The sequence below is a fragment of the Bos javanicus genome, chromosome 1, assembly GCF_032452875.1.
Source record: "Bos javanicus breed banteng chromosome 1, ARS-OSU_banteng_1.0, whole genome shotgun sequence".
Lineage (NCBI taxonomy): Eukaryota > Metazoa > Chordata > Mammalia > Artiodactyla > Bovidae > Bos > Bos javanicus.
Genome location: NC_083868.1, coordinates 53,377,515 through 53,398,528, shown reverse-complemented (window position 1 = coordinate 53,398,528; position 21,014 = coordinate 53,377,515). Strand labels below are relative to the sequence as shown.

At 42.3% G+C, this 21,014-nt stretch overlaps 1 protein-coding gene across 7 annotated transcripts in view; it reads right to left on the bottom strand.

The window, feature by feature from the left end:
• HHLA2 (HHLA2 member of B7 family) overlaps window positions 1-21,014 on the bottom strand; it is a 127,329-nt gene that overhangs the window by 25,102 nt on the left and 81,213 nt on the right. The window contains exon 1 of one of the 7 annotated variants that reach the window (XM_061386809.1): window positions 7,300-7,457. The exons of the other annotated variants lie outside the window; for them this stretch is intronic. The gene's annotated coding sequence lies outside the window, so the exon portion shown is untranslated. Of the gene's footprint in view, window positions 1-7,299; window positions 7,458-21,014 lie in introns of those variants that run through there. 7 annotated transcript variants of the gene reach the window in all.

Here is a 21,014-nt window from a genome sequence, read left to right as displayed (position 1 = left end):
AAAGGTTCAATTTCCCATTTTCCATGATGACTGCAATATTTTCTACCTTTTCTTGAAACTTCCAGCACCCCCGCTTCCCAACCTCCTTTCAGCTGATGTTCTTGATTCATTAATTGAAAGTTGAAGTGTTAGTCGCTCAGTTGTGTCCAACTGTTTGCGACCCCATGGACTATACTTAGTCAGGTTCCTCTGCCCATGGAATTCTCCAGGCAAGAATAATATTGGAATGGGTTGCCATTCCCTTCTCCAGGGGATCTTCCCAACCCAAGGATTGAACCTGGGTCTCCTGCATTGCAGGTAGATTCTTTACTAGCTGAGCCACCAGGGAAGCCCTGATTCATTAATTAGTTAAAGTTAACTATGGATGTTCCCTCATCCCCCTAGCATCAATTTAACCAACCCATTAACAGCTGTCTACTCTTCTGACTCCTCTCCTCCTCTTATCCAAATCCAAACCCTTCGCTTTTGCTCTGCATCTCACATCACTTTTTATTTTCAAGAAATCTGTCCCTGCAATTACATCACTTTTCTACTCTATGATTCAATTCTTTTTCTCTACTAGATTGATCCTATGAGCAAAAATGCTCCAATTTATCCCATCTTAAGAACATGAGAAAAAACAATACTCTCCACTGACTCTTGGTTAACTATATACCTATTTCTCAACTCTGTTAACTTCTTAAAATAATTGTCTGAATAGCCACCCCCATTTTGGAGATCAGCCCTGGATGTTCTTTGGAAGGAATGATGCTAAAGCTGAAATTCCAGTACTTTGGCCACCTGATGCAAAGAGTTGACTCATTGGAAAAGACGCTGATGCTGGGAGGGATTGGGACGAGATGTAGGAGGAGAAGGGGACGACAGAGGATGAGATGGCTGGATGGCTGGATGGCATCACTAACTCAATGGACATGAATTTGAGTGAACTCCAGGAGATGGTGATGGACAGGGAGGCCTGGCGTGCTGCGATTCATGGGGTCGCAGAGTCGGACACGACTGAGTGACTGAAATGAACTGAACTGAACTGAATTTTCCCCTTAACATTTCCCCTCAATCCACTCCAGGCTCTTGTTTCCAAGAAGTGTCATAAACTGCCCTTTGTCAGTGTCACCAAGAAGTTCTGTGTTGCCAACTCAGTGGATGTGGTTTGTCCTCATCTTATTCAATCTCACAGGAGCACTCAACATGGCTGTTATCTTTTTTTATTAAGGATTCTTCTCTTTGTTTCTAGGCCACCACAGTCTCCTAGTTTTTCCTTCCTCATGGCCGCTCCTCCTTAGTCCTCCTTACTCAGCCTCCTCCTTTGCTTGTCCTGCTTCTGTAGAAGTACAGGACATTCTCAGGACTTAAACTTTCTCTATACTCACTCCCTTGGTAAGCCTGTTATCCAACAGATCCAGCTGCTCACTGTTTGAAAATCAATACCTGAGAGAGAGACAAGTGTTGGTAGAAAAGAAACCTGCTTTTAATTAGAAAGCCATTAATTTGGGAAGAAGGCAGACTCGTATCCCCCCAAAACCAACTCCGAAGATTCTGCTTGGCCCTGAAAATGTTTAAAGGGAAAATGGGAAGTAACAATCTCAGTTAATTGTTGAGGTGGGGTCAGAGTCATCACCATCCCCCACTGTGTGCACTGTGGTCTTTATTTAGATGCTATCTTCTTCACACATTTTGTTTATAAGATTACCGAAGCAGAAGCTAGGGAAGAGATCTGGTCATCTGTTACTTATTCTTCATTTCTACTCCTTTGATCTATGGAAAGAAACACCAGGTTAGGCAAGGTGACAAGACCAAGGGGTTTCCTGCTGAGTGTGGTTTCCTGCAAAGAGCTGCTTACAAGTCCTTCTGTTTCATGGCTCTGAATGACATTTGTACACCAAGGATTCTTAGATTTATCTACTGAGTCAAGGACATATATTCAATTGCCCATTTGACCTGTTCATTTAGATGCCTTATAGGCATCACAGAACAAACATGAACCTTTGGTTTATGCCTCATCCCCTTTACAGTTGTTCTCTAGTCCACCCTGAACAAAACAACAAAAATTACCCCATTTCTCCTTCAGTTTTTATCTCAATATCCTCCATGCTGTTTAGTCTAGAAACTTAGAAATCAACTTTGATTCTTCCCTTCCCTCATGTCCCTCATCTAATCTATTAATCAGTCTTTTATTAATGAAATAAACAAAACTCCATTATTTGTGCACTTCTTTCCAACTCTACCATCACCTTCTACCCCAAGGCCACTATCATCTCTTACCTGGATATCAAAAATAGTTATCTGGATGGTTACCACTCTTCTACTCCTGCCTTCTTATAATCTACTGTCAACGCAGCATTCAAGGTCATATCTTAAAAATATAAATAGGTCTACAACAGCCTTCTAATTCAATCACTGCAGTGACTTCCCATCACAGTCAAATCAAATTCTTAACCCTAGCCTACCAAGCCTTGGATGGATTCTCTGGCTCCTGGTCCTGCCTGCCTCTCCAGCCTCCCATAAAACAGCCCACAAAATCCATTCCAAAAGACTTGTGAGCACAAATGCTCCAATTCAAGGGTCAGCGTGAGCTGAAAATTAGGCCCTTGAAAACTGGTTAATTCATGTCTTTTGGATAAAATGACAAATTGCCATAACCCATTTATCATCTAAGATGAAGTACTATGAATAAAAAAACATACTCAACCTCTTCTACACAAATGCTTGATTTAGCGCTTTGGAAATAATTTCAGCATTCAGCTAAGTGAGGCAGTTAATGAGTATTTGGCCCTATTTTTATGCCTAAGTTTTATTTTTAGACATTTATTTTCTTCCCCCAAAGCAGCCGAAATCTTCCACCTTGGATTAAATTGAAGCTACCCAAGTTGCAATCAGCACCCTTACAAAAGGGCTCAAATGTTAGAAGCGCCTTGTTCTGGTACATTGTGGCTGATTTCCAGATGTGGGGAAAGAAGGCAAAGAAAAGCAGCCTCCATAATGAAACATGGCAAAAAGAAATCCAGATGCTGAGACTAATCAAGACAGAAGAAAAAGCTGAAGCCATTCTACAAGCATAAAATAAAGAGAACAGAATGGCTACCCCTGTGTTCATCTTAACAACCACAGACCACACTGACTGAGGGTTTTCCTGGTGGCTCGGATGGTAGAGAATCTGCCTGCAATGTGGGAGGCCTGGGTTCGATCCTTGGGTTAGGAAGCTCCCCTGGAGAAGGGCATGGCAACCCACTCCAGTATTCTTGCCTGGAGAATCCCATGGACAGAGGAGTCTGGCAGGCTAAGTCCATGGGGTTGCAGAGTCAGACACGATTGAGCAACTAAGCACAGCACGGCACACTGACTGAGGCCTTCAGCACTAATTGTGACAACAACAAACTTTACTTGTGTTCAGGTCAGGTTCTCCAGCCCTAACATTAAAGACTGGTCTTGGCTCATAACTGCTGGCCTAGATATGACCAGACGCACACAGAAGGTCAGTTGTCTTGTTCAATAAACAAGAATGTTTCACATCATTTGCATCATGCTAGTTCACGTTATGAATTCCTCCAGGAAAAACGGATTCCAGGGAGCTCCTCTCTCCTATGCGTTGTTTTAAATTCAGTGCCTCTCACAATGCTCAGGGCACTGTGCCAATTTGGGAAAGAAGTCATAATAAAGGAAAACTCTGTAGCATACTAGGGATTTCTCCTTAGCATCCACTTAGATTTTACTAGGATTGACTTTGTTTAGATAGAAAAATGAACAAAAGAACAATTTTAGGATTACCCAGTCTTTACTCAAAAGAAATCTTCCTTGATATTTTATAGTGAAAATCCTCCACTTGAGGATTTACATATTGGGTTGAAATTTTGAATCTCTACATGTACTGTCTTTGCTTCAAGCACATTTTTTGAGTACGGGGTGCAGGTAGGTGTAGGGAGTAGCTCTTGGTTTGTTTGGAAACCAGGTTAAAAGTGTGTTCAACACATCTGGGAGGGAGGTGAAGAGGTGCAGCTGCAGAGCAGCAAGAGTGGAGGCAAAGGAAAATTGAAACAAGAAAGGAAGAAAAGCAGGCATTAGGTGGTGGTGCCCTATTGGCCTCAGCTTTAGAACAGAACACAGGGGCGCTCGCTCACTCATAAAGGACACTCTCCAGGCCTCCTCTGCAGAACCACAGCACCTCAGAACAATCCATCAGAGGAAGAGAGCAAAAGGGATTCATCGACAGATTTTCTCCATAGGCAAATTTTCCCCATGGGGCTTTAACCCCCATGCTCTTCCTGGTCCCCTTGGGGCACCACTCAGGAAGCCAGACTAATGCCTCCCAGTATCATACTTTGAATATGGAAACATGGGGCAAAGGAAACCACCACCTCTGGGAATTTCCTTAGGTCATGTTTGGACCCTGTAATGGTGGCAGCTCTCCCTATGGAGGCATCAATGGGGCACGTGCTGAAGCCTCCCCAGGGAAGGCTGCTGATGTTTTGGAGTCAGTGGCATTGGGGATGGGGCTCTCTTTGTCCAACCAGTTGAAGGCTCAGGAAATAGGCAAGGCCAAGAAAATCTGCTGCTGCTGCTGCTAAGTCGCTACAGTCGTGTCCGACTCTGTGCGACCCCATAGACGGCAGCCCACCAGGCTCCCCCATCCCTGGGATTCTCCAGGCAAGAAAACTGGAGTGGCTTGCCATTTCCTTCTCCAATGCATAAAAGTGAAAGTGAAGTTGCTCAGTGGTGTCTGACTCTTCGAGACCCCATGGACTGCAGCCCACCAGGCTCCTCTGTCCATGGGATTTTCCAGGCAAGAGTACTGGAGTGGGGTGCCATTGCCTTCTCCCAAGAAAATCTAGGGAGGCTCATAAATCAGGCCCAATAAAAGTAGCTAGTTCAAAAATGCCACATATTTAATATCTGATATTTTGTATGTTAACACAGCTTCCCTGATGGCTTCATGGTAACCTGTCTGCCAATGCAGCAGACAGAAGGTCAATGGGTCGGGAAGATTCCCTGGAGAAGAAAGTAACAATCCACTCCAGTATTCTTGCCTGGGAAATCCCATGGACAGAGCAGCAGGGCGGCCTACAGTCCATGGGGACACAAAGAATCAGACACAACTTAGCAACTAAACAACAACAGCAACAAGACCATTTGGCATTTGCTCAGATCCCCTGGGATCACTTTTAACCATTCAGTTTTCATGCACACGTTGCTCAGTTGGTGCTACCTGCTCACATCACTGCAGCCTTTTCAGAGTCTCGCCCTTAGATAATGGAAGCTGTGGTCTGGGAGTCACACTCCTTCCCTACTCTGTGCCCTCGTGGTGGCCTCAAGGCAAGAGCTATTCTGTGCTCCAGAGCCCCACTGTGGGAACAAGGCTGAGACTCCACCTAAAGCCCCATCCTTGCTTAGCGTCTTCTGTTCCATCCTGCTTCCCATACTTCCTCACAGGTTTCCTTTGAAAACACCACCTCGTTACATGTCCACAAACCCGCATCTCCAAAGGGTTTGCTCTCCCAGAAGTGGAGCCCTGGACAAAGCACGTGTAAGGGAAACCACACTACACCGAAGGGGCCAGGGCACTTACTAACCTTCAAGGACCATTTTCCAGTTCAGAATTCTATCATGGAATGTTTCTTCTTGCCAAAAGTGTAGATCATAAATCCTCCTCGATTGTGCTCTATACAAAAAAGAATATAGCTGGATAGAGTGGAGTCTTTTGTTTTTAGCAAGAAGGCTGCAAACCCAAGACAACAGGCAAAAAAAGGCAGGGTTAACAGGCAAATAGCAGCTGTTTTGTCAGTCACATAAAGATAGTAAGGAATTGAACAAGACTCCATTAAGTGAAGTGAGTTTTGAACATGCACAGATACAAGTCCAAGGACTTCTTGGAAACATCACCTCTCCCTCTTTAACAGACCCTAAACAGATATCTGTGACACATCAAATGCCTCGGGAGCCAGTTGGCTGTGCCCGTCCACTTCTACCCCCTTCAGTTCAGAACGTATGTTGTCATCAGCTAATCATCTAACTAAATATTATGTTAATTGATTACATGGGAGGACAAGGCATACTTGGTGTTTCTCCAACAACTAAGTTAAATAAGATGAATGCTTCAGAGAGGCTAAATAAAGCACAGAAAAGGAGCAAGAAAATTCAGCTGTTTGGATTAGGTGTGGGAGAGTCAATAGAGAAAGACTGAAAACAAATTGTAAAGCTCTAGGAGGAGTTGGATTCTTTTCAACAATTTGAATACAAAGTTCTCCAGCCACTTTCAAGAAACAAAAACTGGAAATATCAGATGGTGAGATATTGATTAGTTTGTGTAAAAAAGATAATATAGAAGATCAGTGACCCCATACTCAGAGAAAGGCCTTGGTGCCCTCCACTCAACAAATCTAGAAAATGAATGGACAGCAGTGTATTCTAACTTAAAAAAAATAAACATTAAAAATATGGAATTTGGGTATCTCACTTCTTTTTAACCACATTAACTGCTGGGGTTGATTATGTCAGATGTAAGGATTTCAACTAAATAATGAAAGCTCTAAAATGATACTGTGACTTCTCACCTCAGACAACCTGAGATGACATTTTTATATCAGAGGGGCGGCGACAGCACCTGGAGGTCAAACAGTCTGGGCTAATCAGTAGAAGGCTTCCTTCCTAATGTTGGTTTAGGTTGATCACCTAAGTCTGGTATCAGAATCCCACTCCATGATGGTCATGGTTGTCATATTTAAATATCCTACTGTGTGGTAAATGATATATTCAGTATTCCTTAGAATGAAATTAACTATTCTAACTCAGTCCCTGTATCATTCTTTCAAATACAGAAGTAAAGAACTCCTCTTTGTGTCTACCTGTCAGGGTGTTAGGGTTGAGTGACCTGTAATGAATATCAGAATCCAGGATTTAGTGTGAAGAAGAGGCAAAACCCAATCCTGACAAGACTCTTAGCTACCATGTTACTAACACCGTTGCCCCAAAACCATACCCCGGCTCCTCCCTCCAGTAAACCCACAGAAAACCACACATAACCACACTCTCTGGCTGTGTTCACAGCGCAGGAATAAGACTGTAACTTGCATCAGCTGATTCAGCTTTGAAAGTGGGACAAAGGGCCCCCTGTGTCTCATTACTATCTCACTGTAACAGTAAGAATGTCTGTGTGCACCAAGATGGTTTAACCTGCTTCCCAACCTGATGCTAAAGGACCGTACAAGGGTTGAAAAGAAGTGGCATCCCAGTTCCAGGAAGAACCCCGCCTATTCCCAGAAATCCAATGCACATGCCTCCCTCTCATTAGTCCTGCCCTTCAAATCTTACCTTAATGGTCCCGCAGGCAAGAAATTATTTGTGAACAAAGTTTCTGCTTCTGCATTCTCTGGCCACTGAATAAAGCTTGTGCTGCTTTAATCTCAGATTTGATTTTGTTTTTTGACTGTGTGAACCTGAATGGGAAAAGAACCCTTCTGAATGAGGGAGGGGCCCTTGGCTGGGCTAGGGTCCAAGCAGGGATCCATATGACCTAATTTGGCGAGACTTCTTGTTTGTTAAGGGATGATTTACAATGCACTGCCTTCTGCCAGGTACTTGTGTCCCTGTATACCTGAATTGGTGGGTTTCAGTCCTTAGAATTTAAAGCTGTAGCTCACCTGACTAGCTGGTGCAGAAGGAAAGAAAAGACTGCTGGCCTAGTTCTGTGTGCACGGCTCAATGGGTCATTTCGAAAGTACAGTGGTTATCAGGTTGGCTTTGTATCCGTAAGCTCTCTGTACAGCTCAGAGTCAATCCTGCCAAACAACTTTTGTTTGTAAAGCTCTATTGCTTCAGCCCTATCTTTTCCTCACAAACCATTTCTAAATTAAAGTCAGAAACGTTAAAATTCTGAGGAACAAGAGAAAGTGAAATATCTCAAATTTATCCTTACCTTCTAGGTAACAGGACTAGATCTTTCTTTGTAAGGAAACCCAGTCATCCAGCAAGCCTACCATCTTTTTTGCCACTAAAACACACAATTTGAACATCTCTCCTATATATCACAGGACCTTAAGTCAGACAGTCTCTAATCTCAAAAAGCTTAGTTTGGAACCAAAAAATAAATGGATTATATAAACAAATAAATCCAAATACACAGATACAGGCAGCACTAAGGAATCCCCTGCCCAGGTGCTGTGGAAGGACAGAGGGAAAATACTGGAGCTTAAGAGGGAACAGGGTTTTAAGAAAAGCTTCTTGAAGCATCAGTTTTGAAAGACAAGGAGAAACTGACTTGTAAGGAAGAGTATAGGGAAGTGGAAGAGGGAAGATATTCTAGGCAGACAGTAGAACAAATGTGCAGCTGCTAGAGAACACAGAAACCAAATAGGCCACATGGAAGAGAAAATGCTGGAAAGGTATGCAAGGGCTCAATCATGACCATTCTTGTAATCCATACTAAGGAAATGGAAAGTTAATGATGAAGTCAAATTTGTGTTTTAGAAGATGAATAAAAGAAGCCAGCTTGTAAACATCAAATAAGTAGATATGACAGAAAACAATTTAAAAGCAAACAGTGTGAAATGGATAAAGTGAAAAGGACACTGTGACAGTTACTAGTACCATTTCTCTTTCTTGCTAACTGAACCCCTTCTCTGCCCAGCCCTGTGCAGGATATGACCACTTCTAGTTAAAAGGAGGACTGAGAAAGGGTTCAGAAAAGATAAACAAAATGACCATCACAACTCAGCATGGGTTAGGAGTCCTCTATATTTGGAAAAGGAGAAACTAGGGGTGACCACTGTGAAAAGCTGGGCCTATGTCAGGGGTGGAAGCCAGTCAGAACTTTCCAACTTTCTTGCAAACTGAGAATCCAACAGCTAACCATGTTTACCTCACTCTTGAATACTGAACTCCAATTATATGCTTGTATGTCCACACCTTTTCCTCCTCCTAGCTCTGAGACTAAAAGACAATGACAAAAGGGTTCTTTGTATCCAAAATTAACTACTAAAATCAAACTGAAAAAAACAAATACTGATACTTTTTTTGGACAATGGAACATAAACAAAAATCTGTTGGGAGAATTTCTATGGAATCCTTGTAACAGGGATAGATGCAAGAGGAGAATTTCATATAAACCCCCCTGCCGCCCTTTCTCTATTTTCTGAGCATTGATTTGATGCCTGGAGCTGCAGCAGCCACCCTACAGATGTGAGGAAACACATAGGAGGACTAAAAAATCAACAAAATAAGAATAATAGAGCAGGAGGATGGAAAGGATCTGGGTTTGAAATAGTATTTTTAAGTCCTTATAAGTGCCTGTTATGGATTTTCTATCTTTAGAGTTCCTGTTAATTAAGTTTAAGTTGCTGTTAGTTAGGTCTTCAAATATCTCTGAACATCCAAAGTGACACAAAATAACTTTTTTTTACCTGATGAAGAGCTGCTGACACAGGAAGCAGGTTCCATTGCTGTCTACATAAAGAGAACAAAGTCTGTTCTCCCTACATCAAAATACTAAAAGAATTTGTATTATGTCTTAGCAGAGTAAAGTTAGAAATATGCATTTTCTTGCTAATGGTAACAAAACCACTTTTAATCTTGAAGCCAAAACAAACATTAGTTATGAGCCACTGGAACTTTGTAGTAAGTTTAATGTGCCTTCAGTTTTTTTTATAGGAATAGATTTCTATTAGCAGAAGCACATTAACCTTAAAATTCCTGTTTCTTTTTAGAGTCAACATTATAAGGAAAATACTGATTCTCAGCTGAAGCTTTATCTTGCAAATAATGGAAGTTTTCTGTTATACAACTAGAAAGAGTTTGCCTGGCTAATTTTACTCTCTAGGGTTCCTGTTTCTCCTTATTTCTTTCAAACAAAAGGAGTAGATACTTGTTTTCAAGAAACCTTTAAAAATAAGTTTATAAAACAGTAAAGTAACTTCACAGTGTATGATACAACAAGGACATGAATATTTATAGAAAGAATACATTGGACACATCATGACATAATTATATGTACTTCCATGTCATAAGTTTATTGTTAAATTTAAGAGTAAGAGTAAAGAGTAAAGTTAAGAGTAGAGTAAAGTAAAGTGTAGAGTTAAGAGTAAAGAGGGGACAATATAGAAGCTTCATGTTGGTCTTTAGACTTTTAAAATACAGAGTACATGCATTTGACTCATCTGGGCACACGAGTATACTGGTCCCTCACAGACCAAGCTGGCCAGGTAATGTGATGACGGAGACAGATCTGGATATTAAATGATGCCTGGGGCAATTCCTAGTGAGAGAATTGCAATAAAACCTCCTAGGTTTTGAAGAAAGGCTTTGTTTCCTTTAGCAAGGGATTTTTCTTTCACAAATTGTGTCTAGGAGGATCAGATAACACAGAGTTTCTGAAGAAGATACTTGAGTTTTAGACTGTACAGATCAGAGATCCAATATCTACCACAATGTAAAAACAAAGCTGAGTACACCTTCCAGAATTCCATCAAGCTCTGAAAGACCAAATAAATTGTACAAGCAGATTGTTTACATGCCCACAGAGCCTACCACACTGCTGTTTCATCCTCAACCAGGGCTTAAGGCCTCAAAGGGGGTTCACTTAACAAGCTGTTGAGTACCAAGGATGGCTGGCTTCCTAGGTGGCCCTAGCAATAAAGAACCTGCCTGCCAATGCTGGAGACAAGAAACGTGGGTTTGCGTGATCCCTGAGTTGGGAAGATCCCCTGGAGCAGAGCATGGCAACTCACTCCAGTATTCTTGCCTAGAGAATCCCGTGGACAGAGGAGCCTGGTAGGCTACAGTCCAGAGGGTGGCAAAGAATCAATTATAACTGAAGCAACCAAGTATGCATACACACACCAAGAATGGTTTTGCAGGAGAAGAACTGTTGTCCCCTGTGAGTAGGCTCTATAGGCCTAGAGACTCTGACAGGTAAGCCTGAAGGACAAGGGAGTAAGGGAAATCTCCAGTTCGGTAGGACATTGAGTAGTGCCTAGTATAGCTTTGGCTGAACGAAGATGAGGCTTTAGGCCAGGCTCTGTATCATGTTTTGGACTTGTTGGTCAAGGCGATGGAAGAAGGCTGATTGGAAGACTGAGGAAATGATGAGAATACAGAACATTAAGAATGGATCCAGAGCATGAGGTTGATCAGGAGTCTACTGAGCAAGTGTGAAAAAAGAGGCCAAGCTAACCTGATTCCATCGTTACTTATTCATGTAACTGAGAGCCTCTTCTGTGGTGAACCCTATCTGGTGAGCATTCGCATGGAACCCAAATAAGGCAGCTGTGGCTTCAGGGAGAGAGGTTCTTTCTCTCTGTTCCTTTCCTGCATCAAAGCGAACCAGGCTATGCTACAGCTGACTGCCACTGCAGATTGCCACTGAGGACTTCCAGAACACTCCATGTGCCATTTTTTTACCCCACCTAAATTGGCTGTGAAGGGAGTTCCTTGATCAGAAACAAAGGCCAGGGTCTAATTCAAATGTAACTCCCCATTTTATGCTCCCTATCAATGAAGTTGTTAACCTTTTAACACAGTGGAGTGGTCTCTAAGAACCTAGCTCGGCAATCTCACAGGGCTTCTTCCACCTTGGAAGTTACTTGACATAGCTACTTGGCAGAGTACTGGTTAGGCTCTGAACTGCATGCTGAATAAGGCACTGTCTCCTCATAGTTACAAGATGTGGATCTAAGAACCATATAGTGTCTAAAAATGATAGCTGACTAACCCACTTTCCCATTTTTAACTCACTGTCCCTTTAATGTCCATTCATCCTTTCTTTTAAACTTAAGGGAAGACTTTTACCATGGGACACAGTTTGGTTCTTCTGAATTGGAAGCTAAAACTGGTCATTTGAGCTCTTCATGCCAAAAAAAAAAAAAATAGCATAAAAGTGGGATACTGTCTTGGCTGGGCCGATTGACCATGACTAATAAGACAATTTGCAATTATTGCTGTACAACTAGGAGGAATATGATAGGAACTTAGTGGATCCCTTTCTTTTTTTGATATGCTGTGGGTGAGGTTAATGGGGGACTATCTATAGGGAAGAGCACCAAGAACTGAAACAGCTCAAGAATCAAGGTTCAGGCTACCATGCTGGGGAAATAGTACAGAGGTGGGCTCAAGGTAAGACCACAGAATGAGTAATAGCAAAAAGAAGGCATGAGTATCAGCTCTGGCTTAGGGATAAGCAGCAAGAAAGAATGACCATAGCCTATGCTGTGACTTAGACTAAAAAGTCTTCTCTTCTATCCATACTTTATGCAGTGTGTACTGCTGGTAGTAAAGCATTTCTTTAGGACCATAGACTGAAACAGAATTTGAAGGGGAATATCAGCTAAAGCAGAGCTACTCAGAGTAGGGGGGGTCTGCAGGCTGGTGCCAGTCAGTGAGCTGTTTATTACTGGTTCATAACACCAAAAGTATAGGAATACAGAATAAGTATTTAAAATTACTCTGTCAAATTGGTATCAAAATCTTTATGCCTATTGTATGTAATAATAAAAAATCGAGGCTTACATTTTATGTTCTTTTGAATTTCATTTTTCTAGAAATTCATTTTTATTACATCTTCCCAATGAATTTGTCCATGACAGATTAGAAACAAAACTTTACTGTTCCTTTAACTATAGAGCGGAGAATCACTGATTTTAATAAGCATTGGCTTTGTCAAAGCTATTACTACTCCTGGTTGCAGCACCTGTTTAGGGGGAGAAGTCTGGTTCACAGAGCTTTAGTCAGTATGCAGAGAGAAGGGGCAGCAAATAGATACGGTTCCAGAAACAACTTGGAATGAAAAGGTAGTTGGGAACTAGGATCATAAGTGAAGAGAACAATGGGGTCAAGGAATGTTGTTCAGTGTGTTTGTGGGCCTGGGAAAAGAGGGAAGGAAGGGGTGACAGTGCATCCATGGAAGGGCTAGGGTCTAGAGAAAAATTAGAGGGGGCAGAGGTGAGACAAGGAGGAATTACCAGAAGACAGGTTTGCTCAAGATGCGGATAGATGAGAGAATTTATATTTCTCAAAGAGAGTGGTAGCCAATCTTTGAAGAGTAGGGACTGGAGGCCCATATGAGGAGAAGCAGAACCATCATCCCATAGTGAATCATGCTGGGCCTGGAACTCACCACCTACACAGATGAGAACACGGGCAAGGATGCCTCGTTTTGGAAAACCCTCTTAGCAGTGTTGGTTGGTATCTCCCTCTATCTCTCTGCCTGAATTTGCCAGTGTCTATTGAACCCAGAATACTCCACAGAAGAATTTCTAGCTACAGAAACACAGAAACGAGTAGAGGCTCACCTGCCAGTAAACAACATTTGAACAGCATATGAGAATCACCACCTGAGCAAAGACTGATGTGCTGGGCAGCTTTTCTGGCTCCAGCTCCATCCTTTCCATAGGTCATGCTCCCACTGGGCAGACCTGCCAAGGTTCCAGCTTCCACAAGGTGACCTCATTCCCGGGATCCCACAGCATCAATTCCTTTCATCATAGAGGTAGCGTCCTCCTGTTTCCTAAGTTCCTCACTCTCTTCTATTTGATTTCCCTACTTTTCTACCACCTGGTTTCAGGGATTAAATACTCTCTGTTGTAAATACTTGAAATGGATGCTATTTTCCCAGAAAGGCTGTCTGTGGATAAGTTCACTCACACTAGTCCCTGGGGTGTCTATAATTATCACATTTTCCAGAAATATCTATCTTTGACATCAGCTCTTTGACCTCTTACTTGTAAAGGCCACCTAGAGTAGGAAAGCCAAATGGTAACTAGCTGCATACCCTGTACCTTCAAAACAGGTGATCAAAAGCAATATCACATCCTGAGATATTTTCAAAGGCTTGAAAGATGTGCATGTGGATTGTTGTTGTTTAGTCGCTAAGTTGTATCTAACTCTGCGACCCCATGGACTGTATTGTAGCCTGCCAGGCTCCTTTGTTCATGGGATTTCCCAGGCAAGAACACTGGAATGGGTTGCCATTTCCTTCTCCAGGGAATCTTGCTGACCCAGGAGTTGAAACTGTCTCCGGCACTGACAGGCAGATTATTTACTGCTGACCCACCACGGAAGCCCATACATGTAGACAGTCAGACTTTATTCTCATCTAGTTCCCTAGTTTAGTCATTGCAAACATTGATAACAATTGAATTTCAAAAAAAAAAAGTAAAAAACAAACAAAAAACTCCAAAAAACAAAAACTAGACTATAAGGGCTGGATCATCAATTTAATTCCTAAAAATTTCATGTTTGATTTGAGCCAAAGATTTCTGCTTGTCTGATATTTCCTGAGCCCTGATTACTGCACTGCCTTTGGATCTCTGACCACACCCACCTGGGCTGCAAACACTTGGCTTCAGCGTGATTCTTAACTCTGCTGAGCTTAGGGATCTCATTTTCATTGCATCTTCTCCGCAGTCTGAGCCTACAAAAACAGTTGCCAATGTGCATTTTTAAAGGACTCTGCAGCCTGGCTCAGCAATCTGTTTCTTAGGAAAGAAGATTTTTCTGAGCTCCAACAGCAGAACAAAGTGAGAGGTAGGTAGGCCAGACACGTGCATATTCACACTAATTTTTTTTTCTTTTTAGTTTTTGTAGACTTTGACAGCAAAGAAAACCTGAGAATGATAAAGAGGAAGGCACTCAATGTTACCTAGTGTAGGACAGTACTCAGAAATGGTTTGCACTCACCAGGCCATCAAACTTGAAATTAAAGCCGGCTGCGTAGGCTAGCTCATTGAATACAGACTACCTGGTGAGGACTGCTGCAATGATTTCAGCAGATCTGAATTTCTTAAATCTCCTCTGAGAATGTTTTCTTCACTGTATCCTCTAAGGCATGTATGTGCTGAATTTAAATTACTTTGTTACTCAGAGAACAATGGTGAAAAGAGAGATAAGATGTTGAGCCGTGTAGGGTTGCCAGATATAACATAGGACACCCAGTTAAACTTGAATTCAGATAAACGACTAATAATATTTTAGTACAAGTATGTCTGGGACATAATCATACTCATGCTCAGTCGCTCAGTCATATCCGACTCTTTGTGACCCCGTGGACTGTAGCCCATCAGGCTCTGCTGTCCACAGGATTCTCTAGGCAAGAATATTGCAGTGGGTTGCCATTTTTCCCTCCAGGGGAGCTTACTAATCCAGGGATCAAACTTGTGTGTCTCATACCTCTCCTGCATTGGCAGGTGGATTCTTTACCACTAGCGCCACCTGGGAACCCTCACTAATACTAAAACAAGTCATTTACTGATTATCTGCAATTCAGATTGAACTGGGAGTCTTGTGTTTCTGTTTGTCAATTCAGGCAACTGCACCGTGGGGGCAGCTGGCATTAGCTTCTTCTCATATGAAGACAACTTGGCTGCTTTGGCAGGGGCACACACACATAGAGAAGTGGTTAAGAACTAAGGCTAGACAGTGAGATTGCCTACATTTGAATCGTTTCACTTCCACCTAATGCCTCTGATCTTGGACCAGAGCCAGGAATACAATTTGAGCAGTCAGCGTGCTTCATCAGCCTCCACTCTTAATTTTGGCAACAGCCACCCACACACTCAGCAGTGCCCCCAAGGAGATGCCCAGTTGCCTGAGTGGGAGAGGTTAGTGAAATATTTGGCAACCTCTTATCATGAGGTTTCACATTTCTGTCCCAGATCATAGAAGGGAGCTTCCCTGCCTTTTATCCCAGTAAGGGCCCATGGCTAATTCCAAATACTACCTTTCTCTAGGTGTCTGTTGTATGCAACCCACCATCAGGATCAGTTGGGGGTTTTGTTTTTGGTAGCAATAGAAAGGAACCCAGGATAACAAGCAAAACATGGTTTTGAAGGGAAGGAGTTAAAGTTGCTCACGTGAATCAAACAAGGGCTGCACAAACCAGCTTCAGGAAGGACAGGAGTAGGAGCAGTGAGATGTCAAAACCCAGCTGCAGAAGCCTGAGGTCACTGCACCAGGTCCCTACTTGAGATGACCCCTACTTTTTCCACCTCTGTCAGATTTCCAAATCATTTGGGTACTCTACTGAATCCGGGTGTTCTATTCCTGGGTCAGAATGATAAGGCACAAGGACTGAGAATGAAGACACAGCCAGAGCCCCTGAGGGAGTGGATGTGAGCTGAGCACACATCCTAGTGGGCACCTACTATAAGCTTTGCCCCAGAACCCCTTAGGATTCTATTATAATAATCAGTAATGCTCAAAATTCTCCAAGCTAGGCTTCAACAGTACATGAACCAAAAACTTCCAGATGTTAAAGCTGGATTTAGAAAAGGCAGAGAAACCACAGATCAAATTGCTAACAACCACTGGATCATAGAAAAAGCAAGAGAATTCCAGAAAAACATCTACTTCTGCTTCATTGACTACACTAAAAGCCTTTGTGTGGATCACAACAAACTGTAGAAAATTCTGGAAGAGATGGGACCACCATCTCTCTGAAAGAGACCAGACCACCTGACCTGGAAAATTCTGGAAGAGATGGGACCACTATCTCTCTGGAAGAGACCAGACCACCTAACCTGCCTCCTGAGAAATCTGTATGCAGGTCAAGAAGCAACAGTTAGAACCGGACATGGAACAATCGACTGGTTCCAAATTGGGAAAGGAGTACCTCAAGGCTGTATATTGTCACACTGCTTATTTAAGTTATATGCACAGTACCTCATGTAAAATGCTGAACTGGAGGAAGCATAAGCTGGAATTAAGATTGCTGGAAGAAATATCAATAACCTCAAATATGCAGATGACACCATCCTTATGCCAGAAAGTGAAGAGGAACTAAACAGCCTCTTGATGAAACTGAAAGAGGAGAGTGAAAAAGATGGCTTAAAAACTCAACATTCAAAAAACTAAGATCATGACATCTGGTCCCATCACTTCATGAGAAATAGATGGGGAAACAAGGGAAACAGTGACAGACTTTATTTTTGGGGGCTCCAAAATCACTGTAGATGGTAACTGAAGCCATGAAATGAAAAGACACTTTCTCCTTAGAAGAAAAGCTATGACAAACCTAGACAGTATATCAAAAAGTAGAGACATTACTGACAAAGGTCCGTCTAGTCAAAGCTATAGTTTTTCCAGTAGTCATGTATGGGTGTGAGAGTTGGACTATAAAGAAAGCTGAGTGCCAAAGAATTGATGCTTTTGAACTGTGGTGTTGGAGAAGACTCTTGAGAGTCCCTTGGACTACAAGGAGATAAAACCAGTCAATCCTAAGGGAAATCAGTCCTGAATATTCATTGGAAGGACTGATGCTGAAGCTGAAACTCCAATCTTTGACCACTGATGCCAAGAACTGACTCATTGGAAAAGACCCTGATGCTGGGAAAGATTGAAGGCAGGAGGAGAAGGGGATGACAGAGGATGAGACTGTTGGATGGCATCATGGACTCAATGGACATGAGTTTGAGCAAGCTCTGGGAGTTGATGATGGACAGGGAAGCCTGGCGTGCTGCAGTCCATGGGGGTCACAAAGAGTCAGACATGACTTAGTGACTGAACAGATAATAATCATAGATATAACAGATGTATGGATAGAAATTTCTGTTACAGAGAAGAAATGGAAACAATTTACATGTCCAATCAAGGGAAGATTAGAATAATAATATGGAGAAATAAAATACAGTATATAAAGGTACCTTATTTATCAGATGATTTTAAATGCTGGATTGATATTTCATGTTATAGGAAGCTCTCCTATGAAATTTATAATGCAAGTCAGGATTTTACCATGATTCGTTTCTGTTTTCTGATTTCAAAAATCTTCCCAAGAAAAAAACTCTGTGAAATGATAAGTAAAGATAATGCATAATCCTAAGCTAGATGCTTTCCCTGCTCCCCATCCCAGAGGTTGACTCACTGAATCTGGAGTGAGGGCTACATTTTCACAAACCACTCCAGAGAGTTCCACCTCAGGTTGCACAGAGATCACATTTGAGAACAATGTTTTAGATGTTAGTGGAGGATATTGTTTGAAGGATATCCTTCAAATGACTAGAGTCTCCAGGCTTGAAATAGTCTAATAAACTCGGAGAGTTAATCTGTTCTGCTAGCAGTCCTTGCCATTGTGTCATTTCTCTAATAGCATCTTTCCCTCCTTGGGGATTTTCTTCCTAATTCACAATATGAGGAGAGATTGAGAGAGGTGACACCCATCTGGCCCTTGCCTTTCACAGGTAGGCACCTGTGTTAGGTCCTAGGCTGCATAACAAATACCACACATTTACTAGCTTAGAACAACTCACTTGTATTATCTCACAATCACAATAGCTTAACAGAATTTTGTGCTCAGGGTGTCACCCGGCTGCAGTCAAGGTTGTCAGCCGGGGCTGCTATCTCATCTGAGGCCTGTAGTCATTTTACAAGATCACTGACTGTCAGTGGAATCTGGTTCCTTGCAGCTGTAGTGCTGAGGCCCCCCCCCACCATCCACTGGCATGGGGTCCTCTCCACCACAGGGTGGTCTGCTGCTTCAAGGCCAGCAAGAACATAGCTTCTTGACCTCTGCTAAAGGACTCACTGCTTAGGGTCAGGCCCACTCCGAATTCTGTCTCTTGGTTACCTCAAAATCAACTGCAAATCAAGAAAAATCAACTTTGTCAGGGAGTGTATTCTAATCAAGGCTGTGACTACCAAATCATGTTTACAGACCTAGTCCACATTCAAAGGGAATTCTACAGAGTGTGTATACCAGCAAGCAAAAATCCTGGGGCCATCAGAGAGTTTGACCACTGTGAGAGCCTGCCTTTGAATGACCCTAAGAGATCAGACTCTAGTATCCTACATTGGACTGGCACAGGTCTGTCTTACCAATAGAAAACTGCAGAAATGATATGTTCCTAATTGGGTTATAGAAGAACTGTGTCCTCCAGTTTGGTTTCTCTTGCTCCCTGATTGTTCACTCTGGGGGAAGCCAGCTGTCAACGCTGTATGAGAAGCCTCTGTGGAGAGATCTACTTGACAAGTAAATGACTCTCCAACCAGCAACCAAAGGAATGAGCCTGGAAGCAATTTCTCCAGCTTTTTCAGATGACTGCAGCCCTGGCCAACATTTTACATCTTATCTGCAATCCAATGGGAGACCTGGAGCCAGAAACATTCAGCTAAGCTGCTTCTGGGCTTCCATTGTGGCTCAGTTGGTAAAGAATCTGCCTGCAACGTGGGAGACCTGGGTTCGATCCCTGGGTTGGGAAGATCCCCTGCAGAAGGGAAGGGCTACCCATTCCAGTATTCTGACCTGGAGAATTCCATGGACTGTATAGGCCATGGGGTCATAGAGTCAGACATGACTAAGTGACTTTCACTTTCAAGCTGCTTCCAGATTTCTCACTCTCAGAAACTGTGCGAGATGATAAATGTTTGTTGTTTTAAACTGCTGAGTTGGGGGATTATTTGTTATGCATCAGTAGGTAATCAATGCAATACTTGTCCCAGGCCTGACTAATCTAGAGAGAGAAACAAACATGTGTTCCTCTTCTCTAATAACACAGGAGAAGCACATATGCAACAGGAGTTTATAAGCCCATAAAGAGAGGAGCAGAGAGCAAAGGTAGGTTGGATGGTGCAAGGGCAGCAGTGGTATTTTTTCAGCCTTTGGATCCAGTCAGGTTTAATTTAGTCCCATGCTTATTATTCTCAGTATTATGAGCCAATGAATTCTTTCTCCCCGCTTTAAGTTCAGAGCCTTCCAAAGTACATTTAGTCCTACTGAAAGTATTTTGGTCCTCTGTCCATCGAATAAATAAGCATAAATATATACTGATATGCAGTGTAGTCAGCCCAAAGACCATAATTTGTTCCTCTTCCCCATCTCTTGATGGCTATGATTAGGCTGAAATCTGGTTTCTGTCACTTGCAACTGGGAGGAGTTCTGATTCAAAAGCCCTCCTAGGATTAGTTTCATGTGTCACTGTGGTCATTTTCTTATTGCATCTGTCCCTCTAAGGTCATATTGGCTGGCCCTGGATCGTATGTTAGGTCATGCTCTTCAGGTTCCTTGAAAATAAGTTTTGTTTTCTTGTGTTTCTAAGAAAGTGCCTATGGCATTTTCTCCCAGGGAAGCCAGAGCATGCTGAGAGTCTAGCAATTTGACTAAATGATCTACATTTATCCAGGATAAATTTCCTCTATAGTGTATGGCATCTTGCTTCCTAACTTAGCTAATCAAACACTCTCTGGGTACCAAGCCAACTGTTCATGCTGAAGCAGGCTGAGCAGTCATTGTGAAAAGAAACACAATAAACAAATCCCACGCATGAATCGAGCAAAGATTCTGAGTTCTGAGAGGCAGTTTTTCCATCTAGTCTCAGTGCAAAGGAGTCTACAGAGGCCACACAGTTAACCCACTGTTCACTCTGCTTCCTCCCAACTCTGAACCATAGCAGTGAGTTTACATAGAACGAGACCTCTTTAGTGAGCCCCCTCACCCACATAACAATCCTATTGTGATTTTCTTCTAGACACCAGCACTGCTGCCAAAATAACAGATAATGCATTTTAAATTGAAATTTATAATCATTAAACAAAGTCAAGAGGCCGAGTCCTAACTTCCCTTCCCCATATAATTCCCAATTTTGTCATTTCCTAGAATAATATAGTAGTATAGGCTCTAAATTCACCTCAGCAGCATTATTTCTTACCAAATCAATTTCTTTAACTTAGCCTAGTGACCATTCATAAAACCTGCCCTTAGAAAAACTCAAGTAATTCTATTAATAGTGTTTGCCATTTGGTTCAATACATTCAGCATCCAGGAACTGAGTAAAAGGAGCTCAGAGAAATTGGTACTAACAATACCCAGCAGTTTTTTCCCCTAAAGATAGTTTTCTATCACATTGATTAGGATCAGAGACTCTAGAATTAGACTACTTGGATTCAGAGCGCAGGTTTTCCATTTATTTATTTATTTATTTTTATTTTATTTTATTTTTTTAGGCCCTCGCTGTCCAACCCAGAAGAAACAGCTCATGCCATTATCCTGCCGCCACAGCTCGGCCCGGGCCAGGTTTTCCATTTAAAGCCATGTATCATTGGCCAAA